General features: G+C 40.6%; 1 protein-coding gene across 8 annotated transcripts in view; it reads left to right on the top strand.

Moving 5' to 3' along the window:
* YAP1 (Yes1 associated transcriptional regulator) overlaps nt 1-15126 on the top strand; it is an 83436-nt gene that overhangs the window by 8862 nt on the left and 59448 nt on the right. The gene's annotated exons all lie outside the window — the stretch shown is intronic.

The raw sequence follows: 15126 nt of genomic DNA, 5'->3' as shown, positions 1-15126 counted from the left end.
ATTCTTTTCACGATAAACCATGGTTTATTGTGACAGCCATACCGATTGTAAAATGTCATGGTGGTTAAGAAAGTGAACTGTGAAGCACAGGAACTGGGCGAAAAATCTTTCCTTAGCCTGTACTTGTCTGGTGACCTTCAGCAAGCCTTGGCTCATAATATGGAAATGAAACTGACTTGCTTTGCAGGGTGCTTGTGAGGCTTGCTGAGATAATGAATGTGAAGCTGTTGTGCAGTAAGCAATATAAAAACACCAGGTAGTTATTGGGGAAAATGACAGTGTTCAAGGGAGTAAAGAGTAAGTCGGTGCATGGATCTAGTGCGCGTTAATAACAGCCCTGTGTTTTAAGACCGTGTGGGCATTTTACAGCATCATCTCATCAGATTTTCCATTGCCTTTCCTTAAGAAAAATTAAGGATTGTAGTCGTTAATTCTTCTTGTTGGCCTCCTTAGACATCTGCCGTAAGGAAGAAAGGCGGCATATAGATTTTGAAGTATTTAAAATAAGATTGCATTGTTGGATCCATGGGGCAAGGCTGTAGCAGAAAAAGTTCCAGCTTGAATCTTTGGATTCCTGCAGTTAGGTCTGAGAGACAGTACTGCATAAAAACCCCAAGTAGCTTCCGGTTAGGGAAGATCATCCTGAGTTAGATGGAGCAATGGTCTGATTTGGCTGGCTGGCTTTATCTCTATCTATCTATCTATCTATCTATCTATCTATCTATCTATCTATCATCTATCTATCTATCTATCTATCTATCTATCTATCTATCATCTATCTATCATCTATCTATCATCTATCTATCTATCTATCATCTATCTATCTATCTATCTATATCTATCAAATCACTACCTATAGCAAATGGTCTAAGGGTGGGGTACACAAAAACATAATAAGTATAAGGTATAAGGCATCCTCTCAATTCATATTATTTTAGCAGTAATTATTTTCCACTCAACTGCATTTTGGAAGCAAATGCACAAGATGCTGGTGTACAGCAAGCCAGGGAAAAGTACCAAATTCCATTCAGGAGTGGGGCTTCTGCTAAGCCTGGCAGAAGAAAAACAAGCCTTTAAAACGGGGTTTCAGTTACACCCCACTTTTTGCTGGGTTGCCAGGTCACGTGACCAAACTGAATGTGCTTAGTATTCGCTCTTGAGTTTCCCCTCTCTGGTCCTGCCCCAACCACGGCCCCTTTCCAGGGCTTACCAGGCTGCCCGCATGTGGGGAGACAAACCAATGTATCCCCCAGCTGAACCGAGGTTGGGGAAGTTACAGTGGTGTAGCCTGGCTGCCTCCCAGTTCAGCCAGAAATCCACTGGATCCTTACCCCAAGCATCTAGCAGATCTTCCTATTGATTTTTTCCCTTTCAGGGTTGCAGTATATGGGTTCTTTTTAGCCAAGTCCTACTCAGAGCAGACACTTTTAAATTAACCAAACTAGTCATAAGTTAGTCATATCTAACTTCAGTCAATTTACCCTGAGTAGAAGTAGTGTTGATTTCCACCCCGTTTATCTAATTCAGTTCAAGAATATAGGACTTGGAAACTGCATATTGTAGTAGACAGTTCAGCAAAATTCCTTTTTAAAAAATGAGCTGCCTCTAAAAAGAGGAGAAAAACGAACTTCAGCCTTTGTGTAACTGGTTTTCCAACCTATGCAGATTTAGGTGAAAGCAGAGGAACGGTTTGATCATGGCCATTTTTTTTGACAGTTTTATTATTGCTACAGAAAAGTCTTCCTGCTCCTTGAGTGATCTCCTCCCTCTCTCACTGGTCTTTTCTTGGTATCTGTTTCAAAGGGTCAGGTTTCCATAAGGACAATAAAGAGCCTGAGACTGGAAAGTACACACAAGTCTGGCAAACTCATCTGCATGAGCAAGATCATTTGTTCTCAAGCAGACATCCAAAGTAAATGATTGAAAGAGCTGCTAGCTGTGAAGGATGTGTCTTGAAGGGGGGAAAGAGTAGAAACAAACCAGGTTGTTAGGAAGGAAAATAAAGGCTGTGCTTTTTTTTGAACCTCTCCCTGCTGGGTCACATGCTGATCTGGGGAGATTTTAAACAGCTTAATAAATTGTTTTTCTTTCTGCTTTTCCTTGGGTGCTGCTGTGGTTTGGGAGAATCTGAGGACAGTTCTGAAAGTTCTGCTTAGGCCCGAAGAACAACAACATGGACACTCCTATATAGATTTTGTGTGTTGTGGAGATGTACCAGACCCGCTGTTCTGTGTAAAACGATTTCTTATTACTTTGTAACCTAGGTTACCTAAAGTTTAAAGAATAACTTGTTTTGAAAGTTCTGTTTTTAGCAGAAATAAATGCATGAAGTCATCTTAAAGCTGTAGTATTTTTTTTGAAACCACAGCTGATAGAAATGCAACTGATAATATTCTCATTGTCTGCAACACAGAATATATATAAAGAGAGAATGTGCACATGTGAGCACTTTAAAATTAATATTTGCTCACATTAAACTACAGCAAGTCTTTTTAATCTTGACAATCAGCCTCTCAATCACGTGAGTTAGAGGTTTTGCCTTTCCTTCTCCTTGTTCCTTCATACTTCCACCTCTTCCAAATTCTGCCCATGAGATTGTCGCTGGTGCCAAATCAATTAGGATTGGTAGTGGAAGTCTGCACAGATTGGTGTTTAGCACAGGATAGTCCTTAATGTTAGAGAAAGTGACAGAGCTGTGTGTACAGCTTTTGCAGTTCTGTCCAGAAGCAGCACTATGGTACCAACATGTATGGCTCTCCCACGCTGGGTTGTGTGCCCTCTTTACTGGAGAAAATGGCTTCTCTGACGAGGCAAGCAGACAAATAATATGTTATATGGAGGTTCTTTTTATTTTCTGTTACTCCACTTGAAACCTAATTGTGGACGCTCTTCACGGATACTTGGCTTCCTGTTCTGACTTCAGGATTCACATTTGACCAAGAGCGGTTTAATATTGCATTACTGCTGGAAGATCCAGCAACAGTTCATTGCTGCTCCCTGTGGACTGCTTGAAAAAAGCCTGCACAGTTCAGGAAGAAGTGTGTAGCTTTCCTACTGGAAAAAAGTGTTTGGGTAGAGGTGTGCTTTGAAAAAACAGTATTGCCTAATGTAAGTCAGCGTGGGATAGAAAAAGTACTGTTTAGAAAAAGTACTGTTTCTTCTCAAGATTGGGAACACCTGCAATGCATGGCTCTAGCCTTGATTTTTGGTGAATGTTAATCGGTACAAGTTCAGCATTAGTAGCTTTTTAAAAAGACCGTCAGAATTAATGAAACCTGATTGCTGGCTGGACAGACGAAAGTTAAAATGGAAAGCAACTGTTTAGAAATAATCTCCAGTTTTTGGTACAATTTGGCCTAGCTGCTACTGCACCATATTAATCTACCTAACAGCCTGTTTCATTTGTTCTGGCAGAACAGAAATCAATGCAGTTTGTGTGTTTGTAAATGCTGTTAAGTTATAAGTAAATGAACAGTTAGCATGGAGTATTGCTTGTCTGCCAGTGCAGTGTCATAACTGGTGATGATCATCTGTACTAGAGACAGGTAACACTTGGTATCCAGTTTTTAATTGTTGATACATGGTCATTTTGGTCCTAGGGCATGATTTTGAACATGTACAAGACTTGCTGAAGATAAGCAAGTCTGAGACTGGTTAGTAGCTGGATAAGGGTATCCTGTCTTTGGTTTCACCTTGGAAGAAAAATGGGCTATAGATATTGTCACTTTGCATCTGAAATGAAATCCAGAAACAGTGGTGTAATTAACTATTTGTTTGTTTGCTTGTTTGTTTGCTCATGACAAACAGTGATGGCACATGAACGAACAGGCAGGTGACAGTACTTAATCATGTATAAAGTTAATTCTCTTGTTAGAAATAGCACCACAGTTATCTTTCTAGCTGAAGCATCTTACGGTAAATCACACAAGTAACTTTATGTTAAAAAATGGCATGCAAATAATCTATACAGAAATATTTCCAGACAAGTTGAGAGAAAATGTTTGCAATTCCAGTAATATGGTTTAAATGTGTTTAATGACAGCAGACCTACTGATCCCAAATTATGGGTTAAAACATGTTTAATATAAACAAACCTATTAATAATGTGAAAAGTCTTAAAATTTTAATGCATGGCTCCCAATTAAACATGCTGTAACTTGCGGTTGTTCAGAGTAGCCCATTGTGGACTTTACTAATTTAGTCATTGATTTCAATGGGTCCAACCTGTGTCTGATGTGCTACTTATGTGTAAAACAACATGTTATTGTATTACTACTGAAAAAAGAATATTGTATCAGGTTCAGTGGGATTCTTTAAACTTTTTTCAAAATACTTCTTATGTGACAATCTCTGTTAATACTACTGTATTCAGCCAGCTATCATGATGTTGATAGTGCTTTAAATGACTCTTGGAAATTGTTGTCAAAAGAATCAGAACTTTACAGCGTGAATTGTAAGGTCTGGGGGAATAAAACTCTTTGAATCAATGAACACTGATTTAAAGCAATTATTTGATTTGAAACCACTAGATTCTCAGGGCTAATAACATCTCAATATGCATTGGATGCTACACATTCAATACAGTTTTCTTCGATTATAAGAGCTTAGCACTACCCATTGGAACGTTCCTTTTTGTACACTCCCATTGGAATGCCATGTTTGGTTTATCATTTATTTTAATGGGGAGTGTGCAGGACAGCTTTGCAGTAGATTGCACCTCATATTTTGACTAACCTGATAGATAATAGGTTTATCTCACTTAGTTAGATAATAAGGATAATTTAAAAATGTTTCCATAGAAGAATGCTTTAGTTGAGATGACTCTCAGGGTCCCTTCCAACTGTACAATTCTATGATTCTGTTCTGTGATTCTATTTTTTTGTTCAGTTAGTTCTTAACTTGTATAACTCAAAACATCCGTCAACTCAGTATCATTCGTTATGAATTCTAAATATGAATTCCTTAATGTCATTCAGTTAATCCCACATTAGTCTAATACATTTATTAAATGGTGAGAGAGAGAGTGAATCTTGCCATGACACTACTGGAGAGAAATAAAATATCTCCTGGCCATCATTTTCAAATAGTGCCTGGATGCTTTGCTCTCAGCAGAGTAGCTGCACAGTATCTTTCCCCCTGTGGGTAGAAAAGTAGTTCAGAGGGATAAATTGCATTGTGTGAAAATGCCTAAAGAGTTTAGGGTAACCCCTCTTTCGGCTGCTTCTCTGCTCAAATTTCCATGCTCCCCAAGGCATCTTTTGGTTTATTGTTTGCTATTTTTGCCTCCAGTATGCAGATGTGGCTTTTGTATCAGAGTTTCTCAAAGTTAAGGTAGGGCCAGAGAGCTGCTAGAAGAAAGTCGGATGTGTTTGTGTGCCTTGACTGCACCAGGAAACAGTGCAAAATGGAAGGCTGCATATTTTAGCCATTGTATTGGCTGGTCCTAGTGGGGGAGTGCCATGTAGCAAACTTATCCACTTTCCTTAAGGGCCAGCCTTTTTTGGGGGGGGGGAATCACGTGTCTGTGAAACTTCACCAGCTTCACCTTTCCTTTTTTTGACATACAGTGGTACCTTGGGTTACATACGCTTCAGGTTACAGACTCCGCTAACCCAGAAATAGTACCTCGGGTTAAGAACTTTGCTTCAGGATGAGAACAGAAATCGTGCTCCAGCAGCGGGAGGCCCCATTAGCCAAAGTAGTGCTTCAGGGTAAGAACAGTTTCAGGTTAAGTACAGACCTCTGGAACGAATTAAGTACTTAACCCGAGGTACCACTGTATTTGTTGAGCAAATGTTGCAAGGTGTTAGCGTTTATTTCTGAAAGCTACTACTGGGTGTTGCAGTTACAACAGGAAGCTTCCTGTTCCTCCACGGTACAGCCTCACGTATTGTATCTTTTTCATCTTTCCAGTATGCTGATGTAGGTCAGTGTGTACACCCCATGGATGCCGAAGCTTTGAAAGTTTTAATTCAGACAGGATGGAGTTGTGGTCGAACAGGAAGAGCAAGGCGCTTGGCTGCTTTCTGTTGACGCCACAAACCCTTGCCTGCCTGAGGCGGCTCTTAGGCTTAAGGAGCCTTGGACAGTTTTGGCTTAGACTTGGTAGCGAACCTTCTTGAGAACTGTTTTTGTGGTCGCAACTACGGTTCAATTAAAAGCGGGAATGGCTAACCAAGGCTCACTATTTGGTAGTTAAGAGTGCAATCCATGAAATGTTGTCCTGCTGAGCTCACATTCGTTTTGGTGGGGCTTGTACCTCTAGTGTCTGGGTGTTGGCAGAAGAGTGTTTGGAATGGGCCCGTGTACCATGCAAATGGCAAGCAGAACAGACATCTGTGTTGCTTTTGAAATGCTTCCTGTTGGCCAGCTGTAAGTTGACATTGCAGTGAACTATGAAGTGGGGGTTTGGCTTCATCTTTTAAGACAAAAAAGCAAGCTCTAATTAGCAGCAGATGATGATTTGCAGACCCATATCTTGAAGAGGCTGCTTTTTCCCCAGGTGTGCTTTTGCTGGTGTCTTCTAGAGTAGAAGTAAGTTGGATGGTTTGACGTCATAGACTCATGCATCTATTCCCTGTACAGACTCTTGCAACACTCATTAATCATGCCGCATGCTGAGGAAACTGTTACTGATCACCCCAGCTGTCTTCTGTAGTTAACTTTCTCTGCAGGAAACTGCTCTTCCAAGGAGTTTGTCAACAACTTCCTATTTTCTCTTTCAGCTGTTGTATAGCTTCCTGAATGAACTTGCCACAAGTTTTCAATTTGTATCTGTGGGTGCTATTGGGGATGTTGACACAACCCGAGTGTTAAAACTTAACCCGGATGAGGTTGCTAGGTGTGTTATGCCTTCAGTGTATGAACTGGGCAAGCCAAAGGCAAAATGTGTGATAATCGCCCCTTTAAGAAAACAGAATGGCTTGTTGCACAATAACTTCATAAAATCAAAATGCAAAAATTGTAGGTTTGTATCTGAAAAGGACAGAAGACTGTCGCTGGGGGCAGTTTATGCTATGTACATAAATCGGAAATTTGTATTCGAGTAACTCGGTTAATGGTTGTTGTTGGTTAGTCTTGTCCAACTCTTCTTGACCCCATGGACCAGAGCACGCCAGGCACTCCTGTCTTCCACTGCCCTCCCGCATTACCTACCACTGTCTACCATTATCGGATAATGGTATCCTCCTATAAAAAGGATTAGGTGGTTAGAAAGTCCATGGAGAACAACTGTCAGGTTGAATAAACATTTCTGGACTAGAGGAACAAATGGGAAGATGCCTTGGACCAACCAGACATTGTTGATTCTCTAACCTGAGCAAGCTAATGATTTATTCATTTTTCAGACTTTACTATTTCACACAGTCCTGCTTCTGCTAATTCAGAAGGGAGTCAGGTACTACACTGACCATGCATTTTAATTTAATTGTTAAATTTATATCCTGCCCTTCCTTCCAAAGCAAACAATGTTGTCCACTAGTTATTGCCCATGTGCCTTACTTTAATAACTATACAAGTAAAAAATTTAAATTGAGCTGACCATACTGTAGAATCATGATGAGTACAAATGTACAGACTTGACTGTATTAAAAGTGACCAGAGAAAAACTTTATTTGGCAACTCGGTTTAAAAACTGAGCTCAGTTGAGTTGGTATGGTGTTCATAGACCAATCCGGTCCTGAATGTTTTTTTTTCTGTTGCAAATCCCATTCATTCTGAAGGCATGTCTGAAGATATAGGCAGATGAATTGCACTTTTAGCATTGCTCCTGTTTTTGTTATGGGTGTATTGACCACATAGATTCATGTAGTTCTCAAAATGGACAGACTTTCCCATATATTCAGTACTAATGTGTTGCTAATTGGTCTTGTGTCAACTGTTGCCATTTCATCCTTTGTGTGTGTGTGTGTGTGTGTGTGTGTGTGATGGGCAATTATTGGGCAGCTTGCACATCTACCCTGTTTTTTGCCTTTCCTTTTATTTCTTGCACACTTGGTTGAAATTCTCTAGTGTGACTTCTTTGTTGTGCCTTACTTGTACGTAGTACTGGATTGTGTGAAAGCAGAAGATGAGTACTGGTATAGACTGTATGCAAAGTGCATTGAGCTCTGACTGTGCCACCAAACCTAGTGTCTTGGTGATACTGGTAAATTCTCATGTGGCTTCTAAACATCACCTCTCTGTGGGGAGCATAAATCATATCATATTGCTCTTATGATCACACTCCTATTCTGTCCGGATGCAACATGAGGGTGCACATACGCATCTGTGCAGTGCTTTTTACTCACCATGAAGTTAGAGTAAGTGCCACACTTTTTAACAAGAACAAAAAGGGGTGCTGGTACTGCGTACCCTTGAGTACCCCCCCCCCCAAAAAAAAAGAGGACTGCATTTGTGTTTGCCACCTTTCTTCCAAGGTGCTCAAGGGGGCAAATAAGGAGCTGTGTTTCAGCTGTGTAATGTTTCTGTGAGGTTGGCTGGGCTGAGACAATAATTTGTCAAAGGCCTGGATAGGATATTATTTGGGAATTCCAATGTTCACTGCCTTGATATTCCTGAAGTGAAATACAAAATTGGGGATCCAAGGGGTCCCAGTTGCCACAGAGTTGGAATACTACTTGGAGATCCAGAATAATATTTGTGGCATAGTCCTGCTACCAAGGATCTATTTGACACAATGAGACTTTGATTTACTGGTATTTTCAGTTCTGATGGCAAGAATACAGTCGTACCTTGGTTTTTGAACAGCTTAGTTCTCGGACGTTTTGGCTCCCAAACGCCGCAAACCCAGATGTGACTGTTCCAGTTTGCGAACTATTTTTGGAAGCCGAAAGTCCAACGGGGCTTTCGCGGCTTCCAATTGGCTGCAGGAGGTTCCTGCAGCCAACCAGAAGCTGCGCTTTGGTTTCCAAACGTTTTGGAAGTCTAACTGACTTCTGGAATGGAATGGAACTGTGTAGCAGTTGCCAAATAATCACAAACATTTTTAAATCAGCAGGCACCAGGCAAATGTTTGTGTTTTAAAGTTCTTGTTGGATACAAATAGAGCAAAAGATATCTGTAATCCGAAAATTTAAATTTTGCTGAGAGAAATCGGTGTTGAAATGCTGGTGTGGAGAATGCAGCTTTGCAAAATAACTGTCCTATCTAGGGAGCTTGGGGGAGTGTCTGCCTATTTGCCTTAGTCTTCTTGAGGCAAAGCTATGAGAGAAAGGGAGCGCTAGCAGCTTGGTGGGTGGGCATTGAAGGCAAGAGTGACATGCTAAATACCGCACTGCAGCTTAAAAAACAAAACACTGATAACATCCTTGGAGTGAGTGCTCTGCTACGTGCAGAGCTGCTGGAAAAAGAAGATTGGAAAGGAGGGATTTTAAGCAGATATACTTATGAGCATATAGGTCACATGGTGAAACACAAAAACATAATATATCATAGTTCAAAGTTGGGCAGTCCTAGGAAACAAGTGTTGATTTTTCTGTCAATGGCAGCGTGTGGTGGTGTACTTCTGTTCATTTAAAATAAACCCTACCTTCCTGTTTGATAACAGGTCTCCAAGGTGGCTGATAAGTGAAAATAAATACATGCTAAAGAGTTGTTTCATTAAGGTGACGATGATTTTAGTTATTTATTTAGGAGTATTTCTACCCACCTACTAATTAAAAGTTCTCAAGGCAGTTTGCATTGTATTTAAAACGCAAACAAACTGATATAAAACAAACTGATAAAATAGTCGCTGCAGCAGGACAAAGGTGTACCATGTTTTTCCGTGTGTAAGACAGTGTTTTGGTTTTTTGCTAAAAACAAAAAGTCAAAAATTGGGGGTTGTCTTCTACATGGATGGTGAATGCACAGGGTTTGGGTTCTAGCTCTGGTGCGGGCAGCCCTGGCTTTGGTTCTGGCACTGGTGGTCTGGGTTTGGGATCTGGCTCGGGCAGCCTGGGTTTGGGCTCTGGCATGGGTGGCCCAGGTTCGAATTTCAGGCTTTGGCTCTGGCCCCATTTCTTAATTTAGGGTTAAAAAAAATAGGGGTTGTCTTATACATGGGGATGTCTTGTACATGGAAAAATGTTTGCTGGAGCTGATAGTTGTATTTCAGCAACATTTGTAGGGCCATAGTTTCCTCACATTTGCTCCAAGGCTAGACTATAAGCAATTGCTGCAAATGAGTTTACTTAAACCCAGGCCTGCCCCAAAACAAAAGGAGTTAATGTTTGATGGGATGCTAAAACCACTCGCATTAGGTTTTCCCCCTCAAAGAAGCTCTGATATTCACTTGGAGAGATTTAAATTGTAGGTTCGGGAGGGGGGGCTCACCCCCCTTCCCTGCACATTTCTCTTTTGCTATAAAAATTGATATCCCACCCTAGTCTGCTGCCAACTCATGTACTTTAGCCCTAAGGCCACTGTACAGGAAAATCAAAACTTCCAACTGTGAAACAGGATGTTGTTCCTTTAAAGAACGGAAATTGTTTGTTCATGTCTCTGGCTGCCCAAATACTATAGCAGAGGGCTTTCTAGCAACTTTATACGGCTGCCATGGAAGCACCTTTATTTGCTCAGGTCTTGACCTCCCCAAGAGGCAAACAAGAGTTGGTTATAAATCATGGCACTTGCTCCTCTAACCCCTCACCCTGCTGTCTCATTATTTTCTTCTTCAACCCCTCCCCCAACGTGGCTAGAGAGCAAGAGTAGTTAAACCAGTTAGTTCTCATCTGGTTTATGGTTTTATGAGCAATGTGATGTCTCACGGTACATCTTAAATTACCAAAGGAAAATATTTAAATAAATGTCCTTTTTGAAATTCATGCTATGCAAACTTATTTTGCAAGTTCTTGAACTTGCACTGTGTTTCGCTGTGTGAAGCTGGAAACAAAACAGTATGCTCCAATATGTTGGGAGTAATCCCCATTGAATGAAGTGAGTCTTGCCTCTAAGTAAACATACGTAGAATTGTGCAGAAGTGAAGGGACTCCAGGGACCAAAAATGTTGACTTGGCTATAAAGACCGGGCAAAATTTGGGGGTCCCTGGTGTAAGGAACTGTCATTTGCAGAACTAAATAGAACTTTTATATAAATTTGGAACATTATGTCTTTGTAAAGATGAGACAAATCTGCTTGGTTCCTTGTATAGCAGCAAATCGAGGTCACTTACCTGAAGACTTAATTTTCCAAAAGCAAAGGATCTGAATTTGGCAAAATATTTTTCAGCTAGATGGAAAATAGAGGTTTCAGCTGTTTGGTGAAACCCCAAAGAGGTGAGTTCTCAGGAGTGTCACAAACAATTTATTTAAAAGCCCAGTGCATTTTGGATAAGTTCCCTTGTCAGGGGCATCTTAGAAAGAGATGGATATAGCACAGAAATGGAGCTAATTTATTGTCTCATTGGTCCTTTAATTTATTGAAGCTGACATGCCTGCTGTTTTAGATAGTGATAATGATAATTTCGCCCTCTATTTTCGCACAGGAAACCTTAATACAGTAAGCTCACAACTTACACACATTTAGCTTTACACAATTGGCAAAACTTGTTTAGCAGCATTAACAAGGAGGCATTAAAAAACACTTTGGCAATGCCAACTGCCATTGCACCCAGTGTGTTCTGATTATACATTGATTTTGGCTTCAGATAGGGCCCCCAGAATTTACCCCTGCGTAAACTGAAGACTTGCTATATCCTAAATAGAAATTGACTGCTTCAGCTATACTGACCAATGCTTAACAGTACAAGTCTTGTTTAAAACATTTCCTGTCCTGCATTGATTTCACAATTGGCAACCATTTAATGTAATTGCAAGTGGCTGATTAAATGAAGACTCATTTAAAACATTTTGTTAAAGGAAACGTCTTTCATCTTTCAGGAATAACAGGAATTTGTTTTCTGAAGAACAGGAATTAATGCAGGTGTGCGCACAGAACCAGATTTTCCAAAAAGAGAGGCAGGGCTCCCTTGGTGTGTTTTGGCAGAGCTGGGTTTTCCTACCTGACAGCCACATATGACTCCTCTTCCTGCTCTTCTCCAAACAACCATTGAAATGCAAGCAGCCAAAAGGGAGGAGCTGTTATGCTTCTGTTCCTTCATCGCTTCTTCCTTTCTTGAGGAACAGAGACCTCCAAGTGTGCAATGCCTCTGTCTGTCCTAGTCGTGGTATAGAACTAGGCACTGCTATAGTCTAGGGCTCTCCCTTGGCGTACTTAAGAGCCCATCCATTTATCTGAAATAAGCACCTAAAACATTTATGCTTTGGCTGTACTAAAAGATATAGTTCAGGCATGTCCAGGACTTGGTTTGTCCCAAGAGAAGACAGCATTTCATTCACCTGTGCTGTAAAAGTTCTTTTAAAAGTATATTTGCACTGGCCAGTTTTCAGTACTTCGGAAGAAGTAAATGTACTGTATTAAATTACTAACCTGTATCTTTAGTGTTTTCAGGGCAGTTCATTATATAAATACAATAATAACGCTCAGCCATAAAATTCAGTAACAATAGATACACAGAAGCCTTTCAAATTGAGGGAAACCACTTACCAAATAATTAGAATGCTGCTTTTCAAAGGTTGTCCCAGTGGATATGGTGAGAGTTTTGGATCCTGGAGACACATACTGGAATTTATGTCTTTGTACTGCCTTGGGAATGACCTAGTCAGAAGCTAGCTTTTATTGGAAAGCTACTTTGAAATGGGCAAAAGCATTGACAAATCAAGTCCTCATCTCATTGCTACGTCTCAGTCCATCCTTCCCCCACTATAAACTGGATGAGAATGTCAATAAAAGGCTAACTGGATCCAAATCTGAACTTCTGTGGTCCAACCCTCTAACCACCATACAGTATTGGGTTTCATTTTAAGCTGTCTGGCACCTCCTACAAAACCAAATTGTTCACTGAACTTTGCAGTTTAATACATTTAAGAGACCTTAGGAAAGTTGTTGGCCCTTCAGATTGGTATTCATACCACTTGCCTTTGGCAAATAAACTTGAATTTAATTGTGGTCTTTCGGAAAAGCATAGCCATTAAAATTCTTAAGAGGATTGGACAAGCTAATAGTATGACAACGGCAAGGTTATTAAGTTGAGATATAACTAAAGTTGATAAAATCTTGAGATCGTCTATTGGATAAAGTTGTGCATGTTTGGTGGGGAAGAAGGCATGCAGACCATTAATATTGCATCAGCTGCAAACTTGTTTGGTATAGTTTGAGTATGAGTGTCGGGTAAGAGGAGACAGTGGGAAAGAAAACACAGAAATTCAATCTGATAAGGTAAAGGTAGATTACTACATTTGAAAATAAAAGCATTTGTAAATCACGGAAAACACTGCTGATAACCCCATGCCCATCCCTGGACGTAAGATGCCTGCCAGAATAAACATTGCCTCTAGAAAACATTCCCGCTTGAGCTTTGGCAAACACCTGGGAGGAAGAGCGTTGGAGAACAGCCAATAGAACTCTTGTGCCACCACCATTCATGACTTTCTTGGTGTGACTAGCACTGTTGAACACACAGCAGGCCATGAGGATTGTTGAGGAAGGGGTAGTCTTATCGGGTGGCACTCTTCTTATTCGGTCAAAGCTCCACCTACTTCAGCATCCTGCTTTGTACAGTGGTCAACCAGCTGCCTCTGGGAGCCACAAGCAACAGCTCCACCCTTTTTGCCTGGAAACTTGGATTCGATGATATACACCCTTTGAAATGGAGGCTCCATAGTCATGACCAATAGACTTATTCGTGAACTTATCTAATCTCCCTTTCATGACATCTAAATATATGGCCATCATCACATCCTGTAGCATAGGATTCCAAAACCTATACATTGTGTTAAGGTCACAAACAGGAATCTTGCAGGGGTAGGTACCCAAGTTACTGAAGGCTACACACTGAAAGTAAAATGATGAAAATGGCAAAGAGTATTCCCCCCCCCCCCCAATTATCAAATATAAACAAGCTTGACAGTTCTACTCTGGGATGTCGTTGACCCTATGCAAGTTGCAAGGTCTTTCTAGTACTCTGTTTGAACATCATTTACCTTAATAGATTTGATACCTGAGGTGGAAAATCCATAATGCAGCATCTTCATATTCCCCATTAACTTGAGCAGAACCGTCTCTTGATTTATGTTCTCATACAGATTCTGTTCATTTTGGAGGAGTGCTTTCTGCTGGATTTTGCTTCTTGGGGTCAGGTCTATCTTATGACACTCAAACTCTGCTCCCTGAGGTGCGTCAACTAATGGCAAGGCCTTTCAACTTTTGATGGGAGAGGGGTAAAAACTGGAAGCTAGCAGTTTTGGCTCGTCATCAGAGCTGACTAAAATGTTTTAAACATGCAAGTATCTCCCATCTGTAGGAATCCATGCTGAAATTAATTTTCTAAAGCAGCGTTGACAGTTCTTTAGCTTTTACTGTTAACAATCAATTAGTACCTTAAAGGTTTTTTCTTCTTCTACATTTCTTTCCTCGGGGCTGCAACCTGAATCCTGTTTATGCAGAGCTGCTGAGCAAGGTGGAGATTGACTTGCAATCTTAATTGATTCCTCCACCCTTTAGTTCTGCTGAAGGAAGAGTTCAAAACTTTTGCTATGTAAACTTTGCTCTCTTAAAATGGCTTCCGGTTCTTTGCTTTCCCAGCAAAAAGTAGGGAGGAATAGGTTAATAACTTTCAAAGCAAGTTAACTTAGCTGAAATAATAACTAGAGAGGTCACGTGGGCAGAGTTGAGGAAAGAGCAATTCAGTCTCTTTAAGTATTCCCCGCCCCAGCTTTTACGTTTGCATCAGGTAAGGGATATGCTAGGAAACCCAAATAGAAAATCATACATCATGTTGTACAAAGGGCTTCGGAGGATTGCTTTTTTATTCATTTTGAGCCACAGCTTAGTGTTTTCCTCCAGCAAATATTTCAATTGATCTGTTATGGCTGACCTCAGAAATACTCCCACCCCGCCTTTGTTCTACTAACCTGAGGGAGTATGAAACTTAATACCCAGCAGCCATATTGGCCTAGATTTGAACTCCTATAAAATTCTATTCATCTTGAGATTCATTTGGGAATATTTTCTGTGTGCGTGTTGGGAGTTAGGGTCTGAGTTAATGCATGGTGTCTTTGCCAGAGGCCACAGAATTTAGAGCATTA

Source organism: Podarcis melisellensis (genome assembly GCF_964234715.1).
Source record: "Podarcis melisellensis genome assembly, chromosome: 4".
Lineage (NCBI taxonomy): Eukaryota > Metazoa > Chordata > Lepidosauria > Squamata > Lacertidae > Podarcis > Podarcis melisellensis.
This window is presented reverse-complemented; position numbering and strand designations above follow the sequence as displayed.